This window comes from Acomys minous (assembly GCF_964271855.1).
Source record: "Acomys minous genome assembly, chromosome: 17".
Lineage (NCBI taxonomy): Eukaryota > Metazoa > Chordata > Mammalia > Rodentia > Muridae > Acomys > Acomys minous.
Window position 1 is genome coordinate 2,293,405 of NC_140500.1, and position 14,086 is coordinate 2,307,490.

Consider the following 14,086-nt stretch of genomic DNA (forward strand, 5'->3'; position numbering starts at 1 on the left):
AACGTAGACACCCCGGGTAGGGAGGGGAGTACCAGCAAAGATTCATATTGAGGGCTGCTCAAGAACATGTAGCCGGTGTGGTGCTATGTCAGCTCAGGGGCGATAGGATTTTCAGGTCCTTGGTCCGGTGAATAAGAGCTACACCCATCGCTTCACTCAGGGCAGGCCTATTGCTAGGGGGAACTGGCTGATCCAGACTGAGATAGTTTCCAGATGGAGACAGTGTCTTTGTTGTTCACAGGGCAAGAGAGGCGGGGAGTTGGACTGTTAGCATCGCTGGAAACATGTCTCAAGTGGACTGTCTGGTACTTCTTTGTCTGGGGCTGATGAGAGCTGTCATCCTGAATAGAGGACCCTATTCTGAGCCATTTGGGTAACAGAGCTAATTTTGCTGGCAAGCTAATCACAATACTAAGGGTTATCCCTAACTTCCTTTAGTCCTTTACAACCAAGCAGCATCAACAGGAGATGGGGGGGGGGGGATTCTGATAACAAAGAGACTTTCTACACCAGAGTTTAGGTTTTAGGCCTGTTTGATGCTCAGTGTGAAGAGGCGTGAACCAGCCAGGCATTGGTGATTCCCCGGAGACGTGTCTATTACTAGAAAGAGCTTTGCAAATGTTAATAGGTACTAGAAACGCTGGAAGTAGATTTGCATCAGGCCCTGAGACATAAAATAATCATCACTCTGTTTGTCTAATTCTAAATGGGTTTAGTACTGATTTGCCTGATATGAATTCCAAATTCTCGCCACTTGGGGAAGTCATCGAAACCCACCGCCTTTGGTTCCCGGGGTGTTCCCTCACACAGGGAACTTCCTTTGCAATTCTGCACTGGGTGGGGAGAAGAATATACAAGAAAGAGCGCGCCAGACTTCCCCGTCTGCTCTTCTTCCTTGCTTCCGACCCCAAAGCCTGGAGACTATTTTCCACTGCAGCTGGCTCCCCAGGGTGTGGCTCGAGTTCAGCCCTTGTTCAAAGGGGAGAGGAAGAGTTCAAGAGAATGAAGGTCTGGAGTAAAATTAAAATAAAAAAAATTAAAATAAATTTTAAAAACCAGACTTAGCGTTTGTCCGAGAGCTGAGCTCCCTGGTGTGGGATGTACACACATGCTGACATGAGTGTGGCTTCAAGTTTTAAGGTGGAAGGGACACTGGGGACTTCTTGCCCTGCTTTGGAGTGGAGGGTTGATCAGACAGAGCTGTGCAGTACTGGGAACAGATGCCTACATTTGGACAGTCACAGTGATGTGCCCTCTCAGCCTCAATCTCTACTAGGAGCTCTTTTAATTTTCATGTGTGTGATTAAATGTATTTATTTAATTTTCTAGTGTGTGTATGCGTGGCACACATGTGGAGGTCAGAGGTCCATTCCCTCCTCTACCATGTGGTCCTGGAAAGCAACCTCAAGTCATCAACCTTGGTGGCACCTGTGACCTTAGAGCCCCGTGCGGGCCCAATTCCAAATCTGTGAGTATATAACACACTGTGCCTGTTGGGAGCACAGAATAAAGTGGGGCAGGGCACTCCTGTGTGTAGGGTTTGAGATGCTATTGTGGGGCAGTCCAGACAGGTGTGACCAGTGCTTGCCAAACAGATCAGATCCTGAGCTACAATGTACAGTGCCTGCCCCTGGGCTTCTATGAAAAATGCAGATCCACACTTTCACCTCTGGAAGTGGAAAATGATACCAAACACACAGTTCTTACCAGGGCCAGATGCCACTACCTGAAAGGGCAAAAGCTAAACTACGGAAGGTGGGGTCAGTCCTTCAAAGGGTTAAGATTTGTTAGGTTTACTTCCAAGTCCGTGTGTCGTTTTCCTTTCTTGGTGACTGTTGTCTGTAAACAGGCACACTGATGTCCCCAGTTCCTCAGGATGAGTCCTACTATAGACATGGGGTCTTTACAGGGGCGCTCAAGTTAAAACACCGTTGTTAGGATAGGCTTAATCTGATATGAGGAACGTGGATGCTGACACAGACAGGCTCAGAGAAAGGCAGCATTAAGACCATAGCACCAACCCAACCAACAATGCAGGGCACAAGAAAAGCTGAAAAAGGGGTGTGGAGCAGCAGCTGCCACGCCCTCAGAAGGAGGAAACCAGGATGGCTCCCCTCACGGCAGTGAGACAGTGAGTGTTACTCAAGATGCACAGAGACGGTGCCCTTACCCACCAGGGATCAAGTGTGGGATGCTAGTGCATAGTACTTCGTATCCTCGTAAAAGCAAACCATTTCTGCTTGTGAGGAAAACCCTTCCACACCCACCCTTTCCTCCCTTTGAATTCTCCATTCCTCCCGCTAAAGGTGGCAGGCAAGCAGGTCCTAGGCAAGTCCTATCCTGGAGACTGGCCTCTCCCACTTGCAGTAGCTCACACACTCCACAGTTCACAGCTTCAGACAAACATCTATAAATGACGGAGATGTCGCCCTACAGACACAGAAGGTCTGCTTTCTTTCTGTGTATTGTTAAGTATTAAATTTCAAACATTTTAGACAGGTAAACTCTTGCAGTTTGAAAAAAAATGCACATACTGTCGGAGGCAGGAAGGAAGACAGGAACTATCTTTAATTGCATTTATCTCACCATCTCCAAAGGATAAGGAACAAGAGTAAACTCATGAACTTTCTCTTCGGTGAAGTCACCACCTTTGAAATTCCCAGGGGAAGAGCCTGTGCTCTGTGCATGTAGAGTCAATGTCCTGTAGACATTTGGCTTCTAGTCATAAATCAATGTCGAACTCAGAAACGAGTGCCATCAGTGAAAGAGCGAAAAGTTTGTCAACCTAGCAGGTCAAGAACATTTTTTAGATGACATACTGATGGCCTTCGCGGTGTTGTTGAGTTGAGTAAGTTCAGAACTGATGGGAACAGAAGCAGATTCGCGTAGTATAAACGCGAAGTGGAAGGAGACACGGGAGGTGAGCGGGAAAGGTGAGGCCCCTGACCATGAACTCTGTGCACCAGGGTGATTTACAGTCACATCAAAACAACGCACCTGTGGACACTGAGGCTCTCGGGGAACTCCCGGCCGCTGATGGTATGTGGCCACTGTTTGGTTTTTAAGCTTTCATGTGATTCTTCAAATGCTATCAGACTGGCTTTGAAACCTCCACTGTACGTCACAGTCTCCTCCCGTTCCAACGAGTCACTTTACTTAATGCCTCTCAGGGAATAGATGCATGAATGTAGCCTGATGTTGTATTAACTTGGAGTGTGAACAAATGCCCATCAACACCGAATAGGGTACCGACATCCTAGGACCAACCCACCCAGGTCTGTCTTGTAGAACCAATGAGTTTATTGGGCTTCCAAGACCACAACTGAGGAGTCACAGGCATGTGAGTGATTCCCTACCCGGCTACATCTCCAACTTGCCCCGGCCTGACATAGGTGATACTGTCCTTTTGCACAGGTGGATTCCCTTCCAAGATTCCTGTGCACCCAGCATCTCTGAGACCTCTGAGGTCCAGGAAGAAGCTGAAAAGCAAGCCCACCATTGGGAGGGTCTGTGCTGGTGATCACAGAGGCTCAAATTAAAATGGCAGTCTCCAGAGCATGCCCAGAGGACAGCATCGCCCAGCAACTGGCTGCTCTGTGCTCACTGACCCAGCACATCTCTGAGTGCCTACTTGGTGGACACTTGACTCTACAAGTGGACAAAGGGAATGAAAATAAAGACCTAGATTGCTTTTATTTTGAACCTAGTCATTCCTGTTGTACTTGCCTAGGAAAGTTCATACAATGGTCTACCCAAAAGCTTGTCTTAGGGCAGTAACTGGGGGCTCCTTTTTCTTAGTTGCCATCTTTTTAAAAATTCATTCTCAGAAGAGCATGACTGTTAAATATAGAACATTGTGGAAACACATATTTACTGTTCATGTATTTAATTCCCTTGCAGGCATACTAATGGCAATATCAGCACCAGTGGTTTTTAAAGTGTCAATGTGCCAACATACAGAAGGAATGCTTAGGGTAGCTCCTGGTAAACAGCACAGTAAGTGCTGGGTAAGGATTTGACACTGGGGCTGATGGCACACGCTTGCAATCCCAGCAACGCTGCAGGGTGAGGCAGGAGCAGGGCAAATTCAAGGCCAGCCCGAGAAACCTTGTATGAAAGTTGTTTTGTTTTTGTTGTTGTTGTTGTTTTATTTACAGGAACTGGAGAGACAGGTCAGTTGGCAAAAGTGTTTGCTTTGCAAGATTGAGGCCCCAAGTCAGGTCCCCAGAACCCACATTAAAACATTGGACCTGGTGGGGTGAGCTTGTAGCCCAGCAGTGGAGAGGAGGACACAGGTGCACAGGAGAGGTGGACACAGGTGCATCCATAGGGATCACAGGCCACCTATGCTAATGTACTGGGTGAGTTCCAACCCTATTTCAAAATGTAATGGTACCCGAGGAGTGAGACTGGATGTTTTTCTCTGGCTGCCACCCGCAAGCTCATTCATGCACAACAGGTACATCTGCAGACCTATGAATGGGCACACACGAAGTTAATAAATCAATAATAAAATAATATAAAAAGAGTTGGTACTGTGACCGGGTGATAGGGCTAGGCTTAACTCCCAGTTTGCTTCAGGTTTTACTCTACTGGGCACTAGATAGCACACAAAGGTGGGAGGGAAAACCACACAGCAGAAAACAAGGTTAAACCAGGCATACAAGGTTCTATACTGATGAAACGGGGAAGAGTGGAGCCTGTTGATATGTGCCTCTCCACATCGGAAACTTCAGGCAAGAAGGTGTTTCGTTTCTACCAAGGAAGTGGTGTGTGTGTGTGTGTGTGTGTGTGTGTGTGTGTGTGTGTGTGTGCATGTGTGTGAGTGTATGAGTGTGTGTGAATGTGCATGTGTGTGAATGTGTGTGTGAGTGTGTGTGAATGTGCGTGTGTGAGTGTGTATGTGAGTGTGTGTGAGTGTGTGAGTGTATGAGTGTGTGTGAATGTGTGTGTGAATGTGTGTGTGTGAGTGTGTGTGTGAATGTGTGTGAGTGTGTGTGAATGTGTGAGTGTGTGTGTGAATGTGCGTGTGTGTGTGAGTGTGTGAGTGTGTGTGAATGTGCATGTGTGTGTGCGCGCATGTGTGTGTGTGAGTGTGTGTGAATATGTGTGTGAGTGTGTGTGTGAATGTGCGTGTGTGTGTGTGTGTGTGTGTGTGTGTGTGTGTGTGTGTGCGCGCGTGTGTGGTATGTTAGCTTGAACAGTAGCCTCTAGGGACAGCACTTGAGGTAGACGGTCAGAAGCCACATGCTTGTGGACGCTCCCACTTTTTCCGCACTAGAAGATCTGCCGCCGCTCTCAGTGCCCGTGGTCTAACTTCACTTTCTCAGGGCCCGTGGTCTAACCTCACTCTCTCAGGGCCCATGGTCTAACCTCACTTTCTCTAAGCGGTTTCATATCATCAGATGGATGGGGAAAGTGTGAGCAGGGGTGAGGGTGTGGAAGTGTTTGTACTCCAGGGTGGGAGGGTGGGGGAACCACAGGGTGGGAGGGTGGGGGAACCACAGGGTGGGAGGGTGGGGGAACCACAGGGTGGGAGGGTGGGGGAACCACAGGGTGCCGAACCTGAGAAAAGAGAGGAATTGAGAGCGTTGGGCTTTGCAGGGTCGTCCTAACTGGGAAAGCTTGGATGCAACCACAGCAGCTACCAGAATGTTCACAAATCATCACTGACGGGAGCGTGAGGTGAGGGCTGACGGTTGACACGCAGGGAGGATGAGGGCCGCACCACAGAAAGCAGCAGCTTGTCCTCTCTCCTCAGGAAGCACATCAGTCAACACTCACCATGGACGTCGGCGTGCGTGCCTCTGGCCTCAGCATCCAGAGGCGCCTCCTGTGAGCAGGCCCAGGCCTCACTTTGCTGATGGGAGCTGCTGTAGAAAAACTCTGTTCTTCCTGTGTTCTGCTTCTTGGGACCAGCAAATGCAACTCTCAGGACAGCACTGTATGGTCAGAACTCAGGGGCCCTCAAAGGTTTCCCTCTTTGCCCAGCTGGTTTTGGAGGCAAGAAAACAAGGTCTGAAGAGACTGGGTGGCTGGCCATCGGCTAGTGAAGATTCCGGGACTGGTGCCCAGCCTCTCTGTCTGATGTTTGGACTTAGATCCGGTGTCCCAGCAAAGCCCCCCCGGGGCTCCCCCAGACATCCGCCGGGAAGCGCCTAGAGGAACAGAACATTTAAACAGCTCAATTATCTACAAAGATGCCTGGTTGTGACTCCAGTTGTCCCACGAACACGTGGGCATGCTTTCCCCCTTTCCTCTTAGAGACAGTGTTAAAACAAAAACCTGCGGGGAGCGGCACATACCAGCAGTGCCAGCCCTCGGGACGCTGGCAAGGACAATTGCTGCATGTCTGAGGCTAGCCTGGACTACACAAAACCTTCCAGACTGTCCAGGGATATATAGCAAGATCCTGTCTCAACATCCTCTTCCTCCCCCCTCTAAAGAGAAAAAAAAAGTAAAACAAATAGCTAAGTTTTCTTTGGCACTGGAAGAATAGAGCGGCACTGGAGGAGAGCGGTTTGTAAGAACCTTCCACTTAGAAGGCATTTCCAAACTTTCCTGTCCGAAGATTCCCAACATTTAAGTGAAACAGTTCATGGATCTTCCAGAAGTCCAGTCTTGATTTGATTCCATTATAAATTATTCCTTCCTAATCTCCCCCGTATCCAGCTCAACTTACCATTCTGTTAAATAAGACTAATTTTTCTTTCCAGTTTCCCCTGAGCGCCATGCTTTACAGATTTCCAGTCATTTTAAATAGTTTCCACCACAACCTCTCTCGCCGGCAACTCCATGTCTTTCTTAAATTGTCTTCCTTCTGAGAAGACTTAACATTCCGCATGAAGAGCTCCCGGGAAGAAGGGCAGCAGAGATTCACACACAGGGCACAGTCCATACAAACGCAAACAAGAAGCCAAGCAGCTGTGGCCGCTGCTCCCTGCCTCAGGCAGCGATGGGTTGGGAGTCCTGCTGACCCCAGCCGACCCAGTCTGCATTCCCCCAACATGCTCCAACACTGTTTCTCTTTATTCCATCTTCCATTAGTATCTTAGCTCCCAAAATAAGTTGAGGGAACATCAAAAATAGTGTTTGAAGAAAATATTCAGAATTCAATAGACTAATGTCTCAGGGTATTTTTTCCTTCCTAAATCTTAGCCAATAATTAAATATAAAATTGAGTTCTGGGTTTCCTGGGAGCAATGTAATGAGGGGAGGGGGAACTATTATAAGTAATGCTAGATATTACTTTGGTCAAGTAGGGGAATTATATCTTCAGTTAAAATTCCAACGAGGAGTCAGATGGTTCAGTAACCTCCCTGTGGGAGCCGAGGCCCTCTCAAAGGCGGGCACCATTTCTTATTGTTGCTTTAGTGATGGTTTTAATTGAATGAAAATTAGTCTCGGTTTCTCAGCAGTCAATTCTTAGGTCCTTAGGAAGCTCAAAGTCATAAGAACTGCACGAGCATTCCCACTGCCTTGGCTCCCTAGGGCTGTGCACTGGATATTCGCAGCTCTTCCAGGGGGCTCTGGTGATGCTCCAACACCTCCCACCTCCACCTGCAGGGAGCTTGCCAGGACTCCTTGCAGACCGGCTTAACCTGCGCCCAAACAGCACACAGGGTCCACGGTAACTAACAATGGGGAGGCAGTGGAGCCATATTGTAAAAGTTTATTATGTTAACATTTTAAATCACTTTGACACACATTTAAGCTATTCTTTAAAAAAACATTGCGTTTATTTGTGTGTGTCACGGCACACACATGGAGCTCAGAGGATGACTTGCAGGAGTCTGTTCTTTTTCTCCAGCACGTGGATTCCCAGATTTGATAATTCCTTCCCGTGGTTACTTATATTTAGAATTACGAAACTTGCCATTCATAATGATAAAGGTATCTGTAAGACATGCCGTGTCAAGGTAGGATCCAAATGAACACATGGATGCCCACTATGATATCTAAGCTGCTTGATGCCCTTGGCCATGCCGAGTGGTCCATGGATGCCCACTATGATATCTAAGCTGTTTGATGTCCTTGGCCATGCTGAGTGGTCCATGGATGCCCACTATGATATCTAAGCTGTTTGATGCCCTTGGCCACGCCGAGTGGTCCATGGATGCCCACTATGATATCTAAGCTGCTTGATGCCCTTGGCCATGCTGAGTGGTCCATGGATGCCTACTATGATATCTAAGCTGTTTGATGCCCTTGGCCACACCGACAGGTCCAGAAAGCTTTCCCTTGTACCCCTTGTACCACAGACAGAACCGGCCACACTCTAACAGATGTCCACAGTCCACGAAACCCTTTCCCATTATGCACAGATCAGTGGCCCATGATCAGTTCCTTTGAAGGGACAAAGATACACTAGAACCAAGACAAACAGTGGCTTGAGAGGAGGGGATTGATTGGTCCAGAATACCCCGGAATTGCTCTATCAGACCAGCTTTCCTGCTGAGATCACATCTAAGAGATGAGTAATGAGGTCAAACGGAATCTGGAAAAAAATAAAGGCTCATTGCTTTCCACCCCAGGCCACCAGATACCATGGGAATCACTTCACCTTTGTTAGCTTTTGAGACAGGGTCTCACACAGCCCAGGGTGCCCTTGAACTCACTGCATGGCACCATGATCAGAAGACTCTCCTGCTCCTATTCCCTTGAGTGCTGAGACTGTGTGTGGTACCCACCACATCCGCCCACTTTACTTGGATCTGGGGCTTGAACACAGGGCTGTGCGGAGCCAGGGGAGCGTTCTACCGAATGAGCTACCTTCCGAGCCCTGCCCGTCACCTTGTACGGCTGCTTGTTTGATCAGATCTGGCACATCCCAACCATCATCACCCAGACTGGTTTGGAAGCTCAAGCCAGAGAGAACTTTCCATCTTCAGAAGTTCCCACCACACGGCTGGCATCCTCCGCCCTGTCTGCTATGGGCTGGTGGGCTGGTAAGCGGCATTAGTTTGGCTTCCCTTCCCTTCGCCAAGTCTTGATGTCTGCTTTGTAAGGAACCAGGCAGGAGAGGAAGGCAGGGCACTTACCCACGTGCCTGTATTCACCAGCATCTCAGCAGTAACTCAATAGGGCTCAGGTCGTCTGTGTCTTACTAATCAGTTTCGTTCTGTGGACTGTTTGCACAGCACTTCTAGTGCGTTTCTAATAAATTAAAATGGGCTGAAGTGGTAAAAATATCTTGAAGATACAGTGACCAGCCTGCAGGCTGCACAGAGAGGCCATTATGCTACGAGGAAGTAGGAAAAGCAATCGTAAAATTTTGAAAAATTATGCAATAACCGTGCGCTCATTGGCCATCTGTATCCATTACAATGATCTACTTCATAGACATATAAATAGAACGGGGAAGTCTCGGATCTGCCGAGTGCTCTGACTTCAGTGGGCGAAATTCAATTAGAGGCTTCAATAAAGGAAGCTTGGTGAACGCCAACATTTGTCTGTGTGCCTCTTTATGCACTTTCAAAGTTCCTCACTGAGTTTCTTTCCTGTTCTTCCGGTTTCCTTCTCAGAAAGCCTCTTTTGTGGCAGGACAAGAAAGGACAATTGCTTGGGTCTGCTGGAGGGTGGGGGTGGCACCATGCTCGGCGGGGGCATTAAATTCTGCAATCCCACCTTCCCTGAGCACTCCACTGAGCTCCGCCAGGACAACATCCTGTAGAGCATTTGCCAAAGAAAAGGACCACACAGATAAGACCGTAAAATTGCCAGGAACTCCGCACAGGTTTTACAACATGCATGTTGATCAAACGGGTTTAACCAAGATGGATTTTAATCATATGTGGGCACTGGAGAGTTCTCAGGTTCAAAGAAGTGGTTCTGTGTCTTGTTTTGTTTTGGCAAAGCTCTCTTTTCTTCAATAACCCCAGAAAAACAAAGCAGACAGGGCAGAGCGTGATCCGTCCTGTCGCTGTGCTCAAACCAAACACACCACCTCTTGGGGTCTTTCTCTAACCACCAGAGCGCTAGGCTTTTGTGAATATTTTGAACTGGACATGCTTATTTGAACATTTACCCTTCTTGAAACCAAGACACTTTAAATTGTGCTGGAATTCATACAAATGAGAAAGCTTAAAAAAAAAAAAAAAGCTCAGCCATGTCTGTTATTATTTTGCAATGCTCAACATCAAAATACGTAGCACCAGTTCTGAAAGCTCCTAACTGCAGAGGTTCTAGCTGTAGTGAGAAGGGACAATGTAGCCTAGAGAATCATGGGAAATTAACAACACTGTCCTGAAACGCCACCACGCCAGGTGAGCTATAGTTGCATCACTGGGCAGACACCTCCCCGCTTGCCTTCCTCGCTCTAACTCTTCCTTTTTTGCACACTCTGTATTTGTTTCCTGCCATCTCTTCCGCCTTGGGCTTAGAGGGGAGAAAACACTGGTGGCGGGAAAACCCGTTGGCCGGGTTGACACAGTGTGACTTCTGTCAGGGAAGACAGCTTCTCTTGCTTGCTCAGAGAGGCACAGGCACCTCAGACATTTCTTCTCGGCACCTGTCAAGTCTTAGAGGACAAGAAAAGGAAAAACAGCATTTATCTAGTTATCAAATGTTTTTGTAGAAAAACAGTGGCCATTTGTAAGTGGTAACTCAGGGTCAGACAGAAGCTGCTCTTCGCTCACCTCGGCTGTGGAAGAGGCGGGAAGGGAGCTGGAGGCGTGGGCTGTGTGCTCTATTTGCCCTTTAGAAGGTTCTACATGGTAGTCAGACCTGAAGCCAAGTGAGGAAGGACTTCGGAATCAGGCTTTTTTTTCCTGTTCTGAACCCCAAATGGTCTCCCCCACCCGTGTGTGTGTATGCGCGCGCGTGTGTGTCCCTTCCTGCGCACAGGCACACATGTTGCATTTACCCATGCACCCAGTGTGCGGAGGTCGCGTGTCCGACTGTACCACTCCATCTTCTTCCCCTGAGACAGCGGCTCTCACCTGGGGCCTGACACTGTCTCTGCCTTCCGAGGTGTTGGGGCCATGTCTGGCTGGCCACTGAGGACTGAACTTGAACAGCACTGTAACCTGCTGGGCTGTCTTCCCTATCCCTCTCTCTTCTTTTACTCAAGTTTTGAGCATGAGTCCTGAGAGAAATGTAAATGAAGGGGGAAGGGGGAGGGAGGGCATTCAGGGAGATTATGGGATGGGAAGGATTCCGGTGAGGAGAGCAGGAGGTAAGTAATCCTCCAAGAAGCTGCCACTCAATGCCACCATACACGGTTCCTGTCCTTAGTGGGTCTTCAGAAGGGAGCTTGGGAGAACCACTGAAACACAAGACAACCCATGGGACTTTGGGAAACCCAGGATGAGGAGACAGGTGAGATGAGAGGAAGTAGCAGAAACCCAGGAGCGAGGAAAGGAGGCAGGGGCAGCACAATCCGGGAACCAGGGAGCAACACCAATGGTGCCATGCGTTAACTAATGTCTTCAGGTGACCTGTAGGCGCTACGGCTTCTCTGAGCATCTCTGAATAAGATCCTTGATGAGGAGGCCTGGTGGCACTCAGAGAAAGGATGGCAGGCTACCAAGAAGAGACTAGATACCCTATGAGCATATATAGGGGAGGCGGTCACTCTCAGTTACAGTCATAGGGGAGGGGAATAGGGTGAAAGTGGGAGGGAAGGAGGAATGGGAGGATACAAGGGATGGGCTAACAATTGCGATGTAATATCAATAAATTATATATATATAAAAGATCCTTGAGGCTAAAGGAAAGAGGAGCTCCAGTCACTCTTAGGTCGCAGCTCTGAATTGTGGCGGTGAACGCTTCCTCTCCCCACCTGTCCTCCTCAGAGTTAGAAACATGTCTGCTCACTCCATGACACCCGGCAATGAAAAGAGAAAGAAAGGGTCAGGCCCCCACATTTCACTCAAAAGGCACAACTCCGATGAGGCCCTGCCTTCTGCATGCTCCATCACTTCCTCACAGGGCTGCTCTGGGCCAATCCCAGAGACTGAAACTCATTGGAAAACACCCAGACCTTCAGCTCAGCCAATACACACTTTCCAAGTATGCAAAGTAGGCTTTCTGCTTGAGTCATGGTGTCTGCCAACCAGGAGACAGAGAAGGGGGATGCCAGAACACGGAGGCACAGCTGGCTTTGTCCTTTTCCTTTTTATTCAGGCTATGACCCCAGCCAAAAAGATTGCGATGCCCACTTTCAGAGCGGGTCCTCTACCCTCAGTTGAAGCTCTTTAGAAACTCCCTTGAAGGCAACCTATGAATATCAAGTTTAGTTCTCAACTTGACCCAGTCTGGAATCACCAGGGAAGAGATCCGAAGTGAGGAATTAGGAATTGTCCCAAGGAAAAAGATCCTGGACGGTGCTGTGACCAGGCAAGCGTGCACTGTCTTATCGCTCTCTGTTTTGACTGTAGATGCGCTAGTGGAATTGCTTCAGGCTCCTACCATGGGCTCCTACCACGGTGACCTCCCTACAGCGGTGGACTGCAGCGTAAAACTGTGGGCCAAGTGGTCCTGTCTTCTTCAGTCGTTCTTATTACAGCAACAGGAAAGAAACTAACATAATACCCAAAGTTTGCCTTAGCAGTGGGGGGGTGGGAGGGAGAGAGAGAGAGGGAGAGAGAGAGAGAGGGTGGGAGGGAGAGAGAGAGAAAGAGAAAGAGAGAGAGAGGGAGAGAGAGGGGGGAGTGGGAGGGAGAGAGAGAGAGAGAGAGAGGGAGAGAGAGAGAGAGAGAGAGAGAGAGAGGGAGAGAGAGAGGGGGGAGAGGGAGAGAGAGGGGGAGGGAGGGAGAGAGGGAGGGAGAGAGAGAGAGAGGGAGAGAGGGAGGGGTGGGAGGGAGGGAGAGAATAAAAGGAAAGAGTATTGGGCTTCCTCGGACAGGATTCCTTGACAAACACCACAGAGTACAATTGGGACAAACTTTGGACACTTGACGGCGCCTGCCCTTCACCTCCTGGTTTGCCGTTGGAGTCACAGGGAACTTAACATTGTTTCTAAGCCGAATGTGGCCTCTTTGGGGCCAGATACTCTCCCGTGGTTTCCTGGATGACCACTTGGTTTTCAGTGCTCTAAAATTTTACAAGTTCCTAATCCCCCGCAGTGTCTATAATTACACCGGTGCTTGGGCAGCAGCATTCAATTAAATGGTCAGTGGAGTGAGCACGGTGGAGGAGTGACTCAAAACATCGGACTGGATCCTTCAAACGCCAGTCCCTCGCTCCTTCTCATCAACAGCAATTGCCACTGGGTTCTGTTAAAAGTATGCTGAACATGGAAATACTGCCTTCCCTGTCAAGACATATTCCCATCTGTCTTCCAACGGAAGGGCCAACGCTGCCGCCTTCCTGGAACCATGATGGGGTGGCTGGAACCAGAAGGCTGCGGCACGCACAGGGCGTGACTGACAGCCAGTGTGTAACGCCTCCCGGCAAAGATCACGGGCACCGGGTCGGTGTGACCATGAGTCGGCTCACCACAGCAGATGCCTCTAGATCTGGTGAGGGGGACGGAACACTTCCTGTGCCGGGTTCTTCCATGAGCGCCTGCACACTTTCTGGTTTCGACCTGGAAGCATCTTGTGGTGTACTGGCCTGCCCAAACCCTGGAAGGACCAAATTTATTAAAATTTAAAAACAAACCAAAGTTGTTTGGAACCTTTCAGGAGATTCATTTTCTGTCTGAGGGAAAAGGCATGGATTCGCTTCTGATCTGACATGGAGGCCACGCATCGGGGACACACAAACAGTATCCGGTAGCTTCATGAAAGGCACACACTCTGTCCTTAGGTCTTAGGATAATCTCATATAGCGGCCCCTGTGGGGGGCCCAGAGGAACTCCACTACACTCACTTGCCTTCCTCTTCAATCCCCTCTTTTGTTAGGTTGCCATAGGGATTAGTGTTTGTGAACAAACTGTTAGGCAGCTCATCATCATCGGAACCCTGGAAGGGAGCAAGGCTACTATGGCTGTGGAGGCTGCACTGTTCCTGGCTCTGCATCTAAACGGCTCTGGCCCATGGTGGGCCCTGGAGCAGCCCCCGAGCCAACCTAGTGCTTGCAACCATCTGGACCACCTGTGGGGTGACTGACTCACAGGCATCTCAAAGTGGCAATCAGAAAT

At 49.0% G+C, this 14,086-nt stretch overlaps 1 long non-coding RNA gene across 1 annotated transcript; it reads left to right on the forward strand.

The window, feature by feature from the left end:
* Positions 1–251: 251 nt before the first annotated feature.
* On the forward strand, positions 252–4,446 carry LOC311588300. The gene is made up of 3 exons (XR_014776146.1): positions 252–373; positions 1,330–1,468; positions 3,415–4,446. It is a non-coding gene; the product is annotated as an uncharacterized lncRNA (long non-coding RNA).
* Positions 4,447–14,086: the final 9,640 nt, after the last annotated feature.